Genomic DNA, 13261 nt, shown 5'->3' on the forward strand with positions numbered 1-13261 from the left:
CTCCACCCCTACCAGGAAGGTCTCAAAGTTCTCCGTCTCTTTCTGGACACCAGACCCAACTGGGGGGAGTGTGGGGGTGGAGGGGAACTGGTTGGGTCTGGAGTCCAGAAAGAGACAGAGAGCTTTGAGGCATTCCTGATGGGGTTGGAGGTGTACAGGGACTGGACATCCATAGTAAAAATGGGATGCTGGGGGCCAGGGAACCTGAAATCCTTGAAAAGATCAAGAGCGTGTGAGCGTGTGTTCAGTCCTGCCGAAGGATTTCGGCCCAAAACGTCGACTGTACTTTTTTTTCATAGATTGATTATAATCTGTATTTTCAAAAGGCATTTAATGAAGTATGGAAAAAAATTATTACTTAAGATCTATCACTGGGTTGAGGGAATTATATGATCATGGGTGAAGAATTGTAAAAGAAAAAAACAGAGGCTAAGATTTTAATAAAATAAAAACAGTTGGAGGAACTCAGCAGGTCAAACAGCATCTGAAATTGCTGGTGCCCCAGGTTAACACTTTGCATCAGGATGGAGAGTGGAAGGGGAAGATGACTGGTATAAAGAAAAAAAAGGAAAGAGGTGAGACAAGGGTCAGTAGGTGATAGGTGGCCAGAGAAGTGATGGATGAAAGGCAGAAAGAATCAGGCAGGGAAGGGCAAATGGTGGAGTCAAGAGATGAGTGGAAGCAGAAAAAAGTGAAAAAAAAGAGCCAGAAGGGGGAAGAGGAGACAGAAGCTGCAGGGTAATGCGCTGGGGGACAAAGGAGACAAGTACCAGCTTCTAATAAGTTAGGAAAGTGATAATGGGAACCATTAGGGAAACTGAGGAAAGATAGGCCAGGGTTACTATGTGTGTGGACTGTAGGTAATAAAACAAGGAGAGGAAAAATAATGGGAGTACAAATGGTGAATTGGAAGGAGAGCAAAAGTGAAAGAAGGATGTAAGGATTACCTGAAATTGGAAAATTCCACGTTCATACCATTAGGTTGCACACTGCCAGGTGAGCTTAGGCGCTCTGCAAAAGGGTCACCTAGACTGCACTTGAATTCATGATGTAGAGGATCTGGCTCCTTTTGCCCATCACCCTTCACTCCATCACCTATCATCTCTCAACCTCCGTCTTAACTCTCCCTCTTCCTTTTCACACCAGCTATCTTCCATTTCCACTCTCAAGAAAGGAAGGGTGCACCACCAGATTCAGCTCAAACTGCACCATCAAGTTCACTGATGATACTACACTGATTGGCCTCATCAGCAACAACGATGAGTTGGCATACAGAAAGGACATAGAGAGACTTGTCAAATGGAGTGAGAACAACAACCTGAGCCCTAACATAAATAACACAAAAGAGATCATTGTGGACTTTAGGAAGGCAAATGTTGACTACTCTCCATTGCACATAAAAGGCTCTGCCATGGAGAGACAGAAGAGCACAAAGGTCCTTGGTGTGTACATAATGGACGATCTAATCTGGACTCACAACACCTCCTCACTAGTCAACAAAGCACAGCTACATCTAAACTTTCTGAGGAGAATGAGGCGTGCAAGGCTCTCCACTCCCATCCCGAACAACTTTCTACATGAGCACCATTGAGCTGTTTAGCTGCATCATTGTGTGGTATGGAATTTACAAGGCATCAGACCGCAAGACCTTACAAAGGACAGTGAAGTCTGCCAAGAGGATCAATGGGGTCTCCTCTATTTGTGACATTTACTAGGAACATTGCAGACAAAGGATCCTAAGCATTGTTGAGGATCCCTACCACCCATCCCACAATCTTTTTGGCCCAATACCATCAAGAAGGTGGTACAGAAACATCAGGACTAGGGCTTCTTCCATCAGGTTGCGAGACTAATGAATACACAGCCACCACCGTGGTATCATCACTAGGACAGTGAGCTGTTTACTGTACCGCTTACGGGTGCCGCGCCTTACTACGTACACGTAGTTTGAACTATATTTTGTTAACTGCTATAAGGTATAATATTTTGGTTTATATGCTGTGTGTGATATATGTTGTCTAGGTGCAATGTGACCCAGAAGAACGTTATTTTGTTTGGTGTGTGTGTGTGTGCGCGCGTGTGTGTTTGTTTTGACAATAAACTTGAACTTGAAAATGGTAGAATAAGCTTTACTGATAAATTTGACTGCTGGCGTCAGAATGTCTTGCTGCAATTGACCACAGGTTCGTACTGTAAGGAAGTCTAGAATCTATTCAGATGGAAGAACACGTCAGGATAAAAGATAATACAGAATTAGGTAAACATTGGCTCATTACAGCCCCATTCTGTAACCACAAATGCATTTCAGTGGTGTGTTTTGAGAAATGTGAAAGGGTAAGACAAGGACAACTTCACCATTAGCAATCTGCAAAAAGTACCTATAAAATGCAAATATTCAGCTCTTCCCCACATTTTGGCACTGAATTTCAAAATGTATGGGGCATCCTGCAAAGTACTGCAATTTCAGTGTTGATGACAAAGTATAGAATTAGAGAACTGTAGAAGAGATGGGCCAGAAAATACAGAAGACCGCTAAAACTAATTTCCTGTTACATTCTTATAACTAACCAAGAAAGGAAGCTCATTCATCAGATTAGATGATTCAAACTCAGATCTTAAAAGGTAAGAGATCAGTAAGCCGGATCACCATGGCAACTACTTTTCTTCAATTCAAGCCCAACTCAGTGCCTTTATTCTTAAGAACACTTAGGCTGCTGTCCATTTTCATTGGTTCAGCCTGGAAAACAGTAATATAGTATTTCTATTTCATATGTCAGCAAGATCATTAGGGAAAAAATTAAAATGCTGTAGATCAGGTAGTCTGGGGCACAAATGAAGTTAGTTTCTTTTTAAATCCCGCTATTACAATATAAAACATAGAAAATCTTTTCAGAAAAATATGCTAAACTTCATTGTCACTTACAAATTATTTGTGGCAGTTATTAGAATCAGTACTGAAATTAAATGCTAAAATGACTTTTTTCCAACAAAATGTACAAAGCCTAGAGTGGATGTTGGGGGGTGGGGGAGGGAAGAAAGGTTCGAGGACCATGGTTTTGTCTGGAATTAAAATAAATGTTAGGATGTTGGAGGTCCTGTAGGGCTTAGAGGGTTGTGGGGAAATCAGTAAATGGATTTTGGGGGGTTTTGGGTTGTGTAGGTAGAAGGACAGAGGAAGCACTGGGTCAAATTTTCACAGTAACTCAAATAAACCAAGAAGTAATTGTTAGCATATTTCACTTCACAGAAAGCATATTTTCAAATGCATGGTCCTGAAATAAACAGTGCTAACCAATTCATTTTCTAAGATATATTTTTTATAAGCATCATCACAAGTGTAGACCATGCAAACAGTCCAAGATCAATTCGCTTTTCAGAATTACAAACAAATCAAATCAGACTGACAATGGGATAACAAATGGTTAGCAGAATATGGTCCAAACAATCCCATAAACTAATAACCATACTAATTTCATACAATGTAAACAAAAGATTGACCTTAATGGGTGCTAACACTGAATCACAGATGGCCAAAGATTCAAATGAATTTTTAAACACATTCAGTAAATATAGTTTCGAGTGTTCAATAATATGGATTGACAATTAAACTCTAAAAACTGCAGCTAAACATCTATTTTTCAAACCTGTTTTGTAGGCAAAGATTGGTGCTCTGCAAGTTTGTGCCTTCAGTCCCCTACTCTACTCCCTGTACACTCAAGACTGTGTGACCAGATTCTGCTTTAATTCCATCTACAAGTTTGCAGATGATACCACTGTAGTGGGCCATATCTCAAGTAACATGACTAAGCACATCATGGAAGCTAACCTGCCCTAGACTCTATCTATATTTATTGCTGTCTCAGTAAAGAAACAAGCATAATCAAAAGCCCCACACACCTTGTACAGGCTTTTCTATCTACTTTTGGCAGAAAATGCAAAACTGCGAAAACATGCACTGCATGGCTCACGGACAGCTCCTACCCCACTGTGATAAAACTACTGAAAGCTTCCGTATTACGATAGGATGGACTCTTGAACTCACAATCTACCTCTTTATGACCGTACACTTTATTATTTACTTGTGCTGTAGATTCTCCGCAGCTGTTGCACTATTTTGCATTGGTTTTATTTTACCTTGTTCTACCTCGATGCACTGTGTAATGATTTGATCTGTATAAACAGTATTCAGGACAAGCTTTCCACTGTCTCAGCATGTGACAATAATAAACTTATTCCAATTCCAAGAAAGAAATAAAACATTGTAAATAGCACACACTGCTTACTGAATAATCTTAATATCCAGGGCAAATCATTCAGCAAAGAAACAGGCCCTTCAACCCAGCTAGTCCGATTTGCCTGCATTTGGACTATATACTTCTTAACAGTTCCTGTCCATGTACTTAGCTAAATGTCTTTTAAATGTTTTTATTGCACACGCCTGAATTATTTCTCTGGCAACTTATTCCACCCTCTAAGAAAAGTTTTTTCCCCACAGGTCCTTGTTAAATTATTCTCCTCTCACCTTAAGCCTAGTTTTTCACTAAAGTCCTGTACATCTGCAGAAACTATAACAGAGTGCAAGATATAAAAATTAAACAACAGGATTTACAACTTAAGTAGATCCCAAAAAGTTTTCAGTTATACAGTGGCATGCAAAAGTTTGGGCACCCCTGGTCAAAATTTCTGTAACTGTGAATAGTTAAGTGAGTAGAAGATGAACTGATCTCCAAAAGTCATAAGGTTAAAGAAGAAACATTCTTTTCAACATTTTAAGCAAGATTAGTGTATTATTTTTGTTTTGTACAATTTTAGAGTGGGGAAAAAAGGAAAGGAGCACCATGCAAAGGTTTGGGCACCCCAAGAGATTTGAGCTCTCAGATAACCTTTACCAAGGTCTCAGACCTTAATTAGCTTGTTAGGGCTATGGCTTGTTCACTGTCATCGTTAGGAAAGGCCAGGTGATGCAAATTTCAAAGCTTTATAAATACCCTCACTCCTCAAACCTTGTCCCAACAATGCAGCCATGGGCTTCTCTAAGCAGCTGCCCAGCACTCTGAAAATTAAAATAAATGATGCCCACAAGGCAGGAGAAGGCTATAAGAAGATAGCAAAGCATTTTCAGGTAGCCATTTCATCAGTTCGTAATATAATTAAGAAATGGCAGTTAACAAGAATGGTGGAGGTCAAGTTGAGGTCTGGAAGACCAAGAAAGCTTTCCAAGAGAACTGCTCGTAGGGTTGCTAGAAAGACAAATCAAAACCCCCCATTTGATTGCAAAAGACCTTCAGGAAGATTTAGCAGACTCTGGAGTGGTGGTGCACTGTTCTACTGTGCAGCGACACCTGCACAAATATGACCTTCATGGAAGAGTCATCAGAAGAAAACCTTTCCTGCGTCCTCACCACAAAAATCAGCATCAGAAGTTTGCAAAGGAACATCTAAACAAGCCTGATGCATTTTGGAAACAAGTCCTGTGGACTGATGAAGTTAAAATAGAACTTTTTGGCCGCAATGAGCAAAGGTATGTTTGGAGAAAAAAGGGTGCAGAATTTCATGAAAAGAACCCCTCTCCAACTGTTAAGCACGGGGGTGGATCGATCATGCTTTGGGCTTGTGTTGCAGTCAGTAGCACGGGGAACATTTTACTGGTAGAGGGAAGAATGAATTCAATTAATTACCAGCAAATTCTGGAAGCAATCATCACACCATCTGTAAAAAAAGCTGAAGATGAAAAGAGGATGGCTTCTACAACAGGATAATGATCCTAAACACACCTCAAAATCCACAATGCACTACCTCAAGAGGCGCAAGCTGAAGGTTTTGCCATGGCCCTCACAGTCCCCCAACCTAAACGTCATCGAAAATCTGTGGATAGACCTCAAAAGAGCAGTGCATGCAAGACGGCCCAAGAACCTCACAGAACTAGAAGCCTTTTGCAGGAAGAATCAGCGAAAATCTCCCAAACAAGAATTGAAAGACTCTTAGCTGGCTACGGAAAGTGCTTACAAGCTGTGATACTTGCCAAAGGGGGTGTTACTAAGTACTGACCATGCAGGGTGCCCAAACTTTGCTTCAGGCCCTTTTCCTTTTTTGTTATTTTGAAACTGTAAAAGATGGAAATGAAAAAGTAATCTTGCTTAAAATATTAAAGAAATGTTTCATCTTTAACTTCATGCCTTTTGGAAATCAGGTCATCTTTTACTCACTTAGCTATTCACAGTAACAGAAATTTTGACCAGGGGCGCCCAAACTTCTGCATGCAACCATATATATACTTCCTCATATAGCCACAATTGTAATACGAGATTTAAACTGAGGCTTAGAAATCAGATCAGCTCAAGGGGTTATCTACACCCCACTGGTAATTTGAAGCAGCCACTTAAAATAATTTACCGGTACCAGATACCCTTGCTACTGTCCCGAGTATAAAATGAATTGCAATAAATGACTATGCCAGCAGAGTTGAAGAAAACAACCTCACAGCAACAAACCCGTATGTAACATTCACTTCCACCTAGTATACAGATAACAAAACATGTCTGTTTTAACATTTTCTCCAAATTGATAGACCATACTCAATACTGACCAGCGTTCTCCTCTACAAGGGTGACACCACAGGAAGATTAGATAATCACTTTGCTGAACACAGTCTGCAAATGTGACTGAACTCTCAAGTTAATTTCCACTTTCCCAGTCTCACTCTGATGTAAGCTGATGAACCTTATAAATTTATAAATGCAAGCACATCACTGGCAAAGCCAATAATTATTATCCATCCCTAATTAACCTTGGGTGAGGCACCATCTTGAACAACTGCATCTGACGCGACTATTAAACACTTGGATGAGGCGTAACATTTTTCTTAAATTATCTTGTTTGCTCTGAATTTTTATCAACTTAAAATATTCCAGGCAATTTAAATGTTAATAACAAAATATTTTATTTAGTTCATTCTTAAAAGGATTTAAAGGTCTTTGAATATCAGGGATACTTAAAAGCACTGATAAATCCCAACTACATGACAGATAGTAACACTAGGAATGTGAGGTTGCCATCTGAAGTTCTTTTAAAGAGTTGCTTCATGGTGGGGCTTAATCTGGCCCAATTAAATCACCAATAATGCTGATCACTGCCCTGTCAAAATTCAGCATTTTCAGGTTTAGTTTTCAGACCTTCTCAGCTAGTAATTGGTTCAGAGATTTAAATTGGAAAGAACGGGGAACATGGGCAGTAAGAGCCAGGCAGTTGGCCTTATGTAGGAAAATCTGGGAAAAATACTCTGTTTCCTTCTAGAATTGCAACCTGACCTTTTGAGCATTTCATTACAGTTCTTCCAGTAATTACAGGAAAACGTGTGAAACATCGGTACATATTAAATATCTCAACTTATTGGAAATGTTCATTTGAATTATTGGAAATCCTTTAACTTTGTGCTCTCTCAGGCTCTTCATAAAGAAAATCATTCTACAGCTTTCAAATCCTTCCCTACCATTGATATGAGGCTCACTGTCCTATAATTAAGTGGATTATCCCCATTTCCTTTCTTGAACAAAGGCACACCATTTGCTGTTCTCCAGTTCTCTGGGACCTTACCTGCTGCTAGTACGGACAGAGAGATCTTTGTCAAAGCCTTAGCAATCTCATTCGATTCTTTCAATATTATTGGATATATGCGAACAGACGCTGGAAACTTATCCATCTTAATGCTTTACAGAAGATCCAGAACTATTCCCGCCTCAATCACAAATGTCCCAGCAGATCCTTACCCTTGGTAAATACAGACACAACTTACTTACTACTTCTGCCACATCCTGACTTCAAGCACAAATTCCCTCCCTTCCCGAGGGATTCTCCTTGATCCTGCTTGCCAAAGACATTTTATGGTCCTTTTAGTCTGCGTAAGCACTTTCATGGGTTCATATAGCACTATAGCATAGAAAGAGGCCCTTTGGTCCATCTAGCCCACACAGAACTGTTATTCTGCCTTGTCTCATTGACCCACACGTAAACCATAGCCCTCTATACCCTTCCTATCCACGTACTTAACTATATTTCTTTTAAATGTTGCAATCAACCCCACCTACACCATTACTAATGGCAGCTCATTCCACACTTGCAACACCCTCTGAGTGAAGTCCTCTCTCAGATTTCGCTTAAATATCTCCCAGTCTCGATGCCATCCAATTTACTACTTCATCTTGAATACCAAGCAACTGAACCTTCTTAACCACAGCTTCAATATCCCCGGAGAGCCAAGGTTCCCTTACCTTGTCAGCTTTGCCTTTTATTCAAGTTCAAGTTGAATTGTCATTCAACCATACACATGAATACAACCAAATGAAACAGAGTTCCTCTGGGGCCAAGGTGCAAAACACAGAACCACAGTCACACACAGCACACATCATGTATAGCACATATAATTATGATAGCAAAAAAGCAGTTGCCAAAATAAAAGAACAGCCTGTAGCAGTTGCTCATATCATGCAGTACAGCCACAGCTGAGCACAATCCAGCTTGTCTCGCGCCGAGCGAACACTGGAGAGCAGCACCAACAGGAGGGACCAGCCTCCCACACAACATGCAATCCAGTGGCACACAGCCAATGGGAGTACACACTCTGCACTCTCAATATTTCCCTTTTGAAGGCTTCCCACTTTGGCAGTGAGCATCCCTTTGCAGTGAAATACCTATCCCATTCAACACCTGACAGATCCTTTCTGATGCCATCAAAATTGGCTCAAATTTAGCTTCACCAAAGACTATACAAATTCATCATAATATTTCAACTGCTGTGCTCAGTACCCTGACTTAAGAAGGCCTATGTGCCAAAAGTTCCCTTTACAAACTATGATGCCGCTTTCAAAGACTTGTGGATCTGTATTCCCTGACCCCTTTTGTTTAACTGTTTTACATTGTACCACCTTAATGCATTGTAATGAATTTATCTGTATGAAGTGCATGTGAGTTTTTCCACGTGACAATGATAAACCAATTTTATTTATCAATTTGCCAGTCTTGTCCCTCACACAGCTAGGTTTCCATAATGGCAGCAACATAGTAACTTCATGTACTAATCCAGGCTCTAAGTCAGGGGTGTCAAACTACCGGCCTGCAAAGGGGTCCAATCTGGCGCACCAGATGATTTGGAAAAAAAAATATATTCACGACCATTTATTATGTATCTGTACGGGAGCCGCTCTCTCTCCCACCGCTGTCTGTACTGCCTGCTGCGCCGGCAGCTTGTTGTGTATACTTAGAAAGCAATAGGTGGCAGATAACCACCCACTGTGCATAAGCACCTACCACCCTGCACTGAAGACCACTAGGGCCCCACTTACGTCGTAAGACACAGTATAAACGCAAAGAGTGCTCAGGTAAGTAACACCTGTAGCAAGGCTGAGACTGTTTGCTGCTGTGGTTCAAAATGCTTTCCAAGAAAAGAAAAGTTGACATTGAAGGTTGGATATTCAACAATAATTGGAAAGATCGTTTTTTCTTCTGTGAGGTCAATGGCAAACCTGTGTGTCTGATATGCTCGCAACAAGTGGCTACGGCAAAAGAGTACAATATCAAACGACAGTATGAGATGTCACACGGAGAAAAGTATGACAAATACGACTCAGAACGCAAAAGGTAAACGAGCTTGAAGCAGCTCCGAAAAAACAGCAATCAGTGTTCACCAAAAGTCAAAAGACTCATGATGGAGCTGTCAAGGCCAGCTATATTAGTGCCAACAAAGTAGCTGCTGTGTTGAAGCCATACTGAGAGGGGGAATTCACCAAAGCATGCATGCTGACGGCGGCTGAGCTGGTGTGCCCTGAGAAGAGACAGGCTTTTGGTAATATCAGCTTGTCAAGAAATACTGTGGCAGAGAGAATCAGGAACCTTGCAGGAGATTTGAACAGTCAACTAAAAGACAAAGTGAAGTTACTTATTGCCTTCTCTATTGCAACTGATGAGAGCACCGACGTGACTGATGTAGCTCAATTGGTAATATTTATTTGTGGTGTTGATGCATCTTTGACCGTCACTGAGGATTTTGTGGAGATGGTGCCCATGACAAACACCACAATGGCAAACGACGTTTCCTCCAGCCTCGTCAAGGCTTTGGACAGACTGGGGGTTGACTGGAGTCACGCTGTCAGCGTGGCCACAGATGGCGCACCGTCCATGGTCGGGAAAAAGGCGGGTGTTGTTGCGAAGCTCAGAGAGAAAGTTCAGACAGAGAATCCACAGCAGGAATTCTGGAATTTTCATTGTATTATACACCAAGAGGCGTGATGTAGCAGGAGCCTGAAAATGGACAATGTCATGAATGTAGTAATCAAAACGGTTAATTTTATTACAGCCATGGGACTCAACTATTGGCAATTTTACACCCTTTTGTCCGAAAGTAATATTGGACACGGCCGACCCTACCACACTGAAGTCCACCGGTTGAGTGGCGGGGTTGTGCTCAAACGTTTTTTTTTCAATTACGTGCGGAAATTGGACTATTCATGAACGAGAAAGAGAAGCCAATGGCAGAGTTGGATGACCCAGACTGGCTTCATGCTCTTGCATTTTTGGTGGTACAGAGTACTTAAATGTGCTTAATGTTAACATGTAAGGCCGTAACAAACTTGTTACGGAATACTACGATAGCATTTGTGCCTTTCAAATTACAAAGTAGATTAGGCCTGTGGGAGATGCAACTATCCTGGAGCAACCCAGCTCATTTCCCCTCTTTGCAGTCAGTGCGTGTCGCTCATGGGAATAATGACAACATGGACAGGTACAAGGACAAAATATCACAGCTGAAAAGTGAGTTTCGGAATTGCTTCCAAGTCTTCACTCAGCTCGAGAAGGAACTCTCACTATTTTGCTTGCAGTTTGCCATCAATGCAGCATCAGATGTGCCGGAGGAACGCCAAATGGAACTAATTGAAATTCAGTGTAACTCGGCTTTGAAATATAAATTTGAGACTGTGGGTCTAGACTCATTCTATCAATACCTGGGACCGATGTACTCCAAGGTGACAGACTTTGCCTCAAAGGTCCTTTGCATGTTGCAGACAACATATCTCTGTGAGCAGGCATTCTCCATAACGAACATTAACAAATCCAAACTGCGCTCACAGCTGACACACAGACATCTAAGTGACATTATGAAAATCACAACTGCCCAGAAACTGGTTCCTGATGTTGACAGGCTGGTTAAAGCCAAGAGATGTCAGGTGTTTGGAAGCAGCAAGTGGAAAATAAATGACACTGTTTGATGCACTGCAACATATAAGCAAAATGCATTATGAAATATTGAGTGTCATAATATTGTGATTCATTCATTTTCTGACTATGCTATTATTGTAAATGTGATCACTTCAATAAAACTTAGAGGCTAACTGTGTTCATTGTCTGAGTTTGATTGCTGGAAGCAAGCTAATAAAAATTAGGTGCAGTTGTGTAGCCTACATTTACAATTTGTTTCATTATGTCTACATTTGTGTCTGCTAATGTTGGATTTCAGAAGGTTTATTAATGGAAAGGGTGTGGCTCCCAAAATAATCTTAGCCAAAATAGCATTGTTTTTTCTCACAATCTTCTTGTAGCCTACGACTGTAAATTAATACCAATGATAAAAATAATGCTTGCTAGGCAATCTTCTTCATAAGAAACAAAATTCGTAAAATGAAACACTTTGTAGTTATAGCAAAGACTGAGACACGAGAGCAGGTTGAAAAAATGAAGGCAACGAAAGATGTGGGAGCACGCACGACAACTGATCCGGCCTGCATGAAGTCGCATTTTGCCCAATCCAGCCCGTGACCTAAAATGAGTTTGACACCCCTGCTCTAAGTTGTCCCTCCTTATCCATAATAATTCAGCATTGAAATAAGCATATTTCAACCCATCAGTACCACCACGTTTATTAACCTGGCCCTTGAAGTCCTTCCTTTCAGTATCTTTTGTTATACTTTCTTGTGTTCAACCCTACCACCTGTTGTCCTGCTGCTGTGGTTCCCACTACCTATCAGTCTATTTAAACCCTCGTAAGTAGCACTATCAAATCTTCCAGCAAGATGTTGGCTCTCCTCCAGTTTATATGCAAATTGTCTTGCTAGTACAGATCCCACCTGCTTTCAATGAGAGCCCAATAATCCATAAATCTGAAGCACTCCTTCCTGCACATATTGAACTGCATCAGGTATCTGTTTCTTACTGCACCAGCACATGACACGAGTAGTAATCCTGAGATTACAACCCTGGAAATCCTGCTTTATAGCTTTCTACCAGGCTCCTTAAAATCCCTCTGAAAGACTTCACCGCTGCTCTTGCCTATATCCTTACAACCTTTATGAACCTCACCCTCCCCTCTCAAAATGTCCAGTGCCTGCTACAAAACATCCTTGGCCTGGCACCAGAATGGAAATACACCATCCTAGACGCTTAGAAACTGCACTCCTTACTATCAAATTCCCTTTCACTATCACTCTGCTCGACTTCATGGTTCCTTCTTCCACCCCCCACCCCCCAACAACAATATCTAAAGTGGTACACTGATTTGGACTTGTGCCTGTCCAAGGTTTAAGAAAGGAAATATTACATAAGATGTATATTGTACTGTCTGTACTTTAGAGAATTGAGGTTGACTGATAGAAGGCTTCAACATATTAATGAGAACTTGATTGGGTACGGAGAGATAAATTATTTCTGTTGGTTAGAGGTTCTAGAACCAGAAAATGTAGTCTAAAAATTAGAGTCAGGCTAGTCAAGAGGGAAGTTGGAAATCTTTCCTCATATCGCCTAACATCTATAACTCACTTGCACAAACAGCAGTTAATTCTGGGACAACAGTTAATTTTAATCAGAGATCGATTAACTTATTAACAAGTGTACTAAGGAACTTGAAGCAACCATGTCATATCAGACATTATCTCACTGAATGGCAAAATAGACTGTAGAAGCTAAGTAAAAAACGACATGAGTAGGTATCTTTGCTAATTCAGCAAAAAGTGCAACAGTATAATTTTTAATAGATCAGTTCAGGGACAGAGTAATTAACTGAAGCTTTAAAACATCGATAATACTAATGTTCCTGAGTACAGATACAGATTAGTGATAAATAAAACACGGCACAAAGATGATCAAAGTTATGTACAACTTCTCAGACTGATTTCTAAATAGTCACCCAATGTTATACACCATCAAAATAGGATACAGTTACTTTAGCGCACAGAGAATGTTGTTTTTTAAAAAACAATTTATTCTATTATTAATAATT

General features: G+C 40.7%; 1 protein-coding gene across 5 annotated transcripts in view; it reads right to left on the bottom strand.

Moving 5' to 3' along the window:
- The window catches only part of cdk8 (cyclin dependent kinase 8), a 116262-nt gene that overhangs the window by 36544 nt on the left and 66457 nt on the right, over window positions 1-13261 (bottom strand). The window lies entirely within an intron of this gene.

This window comes from Mobula birostris, chromosome 7 (genome assembly GCF_030028105.1).
Source record: "Mobula birostris isolate sMobBir1 chromosome 7, sMobBir1.hap1, whole genome shotgun sequence".
Classification (NCBI taxonomy): Eukaryota; Metazoa; Chordata; class Chondrichthyes; order Myliobatiformes; family Myliobatidae; genus Mobula; species Mobula birostris.